This window comes from Penaeus monodon, chromosome 23 (genome assembly GCF_015228065.2).
Source record: "Penaeus monodon isolate SGIC_2016 chromosome 23, NSTDA_Pmon_1, whole genome shotgun sequence".
Lineage (NCBI taxonomy): Eukaryota > Metazoa > Arthropoda > Malacostraca > Decapoda > Penaeidae > Penaeus > Penaeus monodon.
In genome coordinates this window covers 7,390,540-7,390,877 of record NC_051408.1, presented here as the reverse complement: position 1 = coordinate 7,390,877, position 338 = coordinate 7,390,540, and the positions used below count along the sequence as shown (strand labels likewise).

The window sequence follows — 338 nt, the reverse complement described above, 5'->3', positions numbered from 1 at the left end:
ATCATAGATATACAAATACAATATGTTTTGGAAAAGCTCAATTGTATTGTGGCAGTGAATACACTTGAGGAAAGGACGAAGGGAAAAAGAGGGAAGGGGGGTGAGGCTAATAAGACTTTAAATGTTGTGCTACGGAATTCACATACTGGTGGAAGACTCCTAGAGGTTACACTTTAAACGTGACAGACTTGAATGATATAAATGACTTGGTACATAAGCTTTTAGGCTGGCAAAAGGTAATTGAAGAGAGATTTCAGGAAAAAGGCAAAGCAAAATAGGAAGGGGTGGTTGGAGACAATACTGAGCTGTGCTTTTGCGTGAGGGAGATCCTTTTACAG

General features: G+C 39.6%; 1 protein-coding gene across 1 annotated transcript in view; it reads left to right on the top strand.

The window, feature by feature from the left end:
- The window catches only part of LOC119587762 (protein tramtrack, beta isoform-like), a gene marked incomplete at its 5' end in the record, with an annotated part of 48,755 nt that overhangs the window by 10,286 nt on the left and 38,131 nt on the right, over window positions 1-338 (top strand).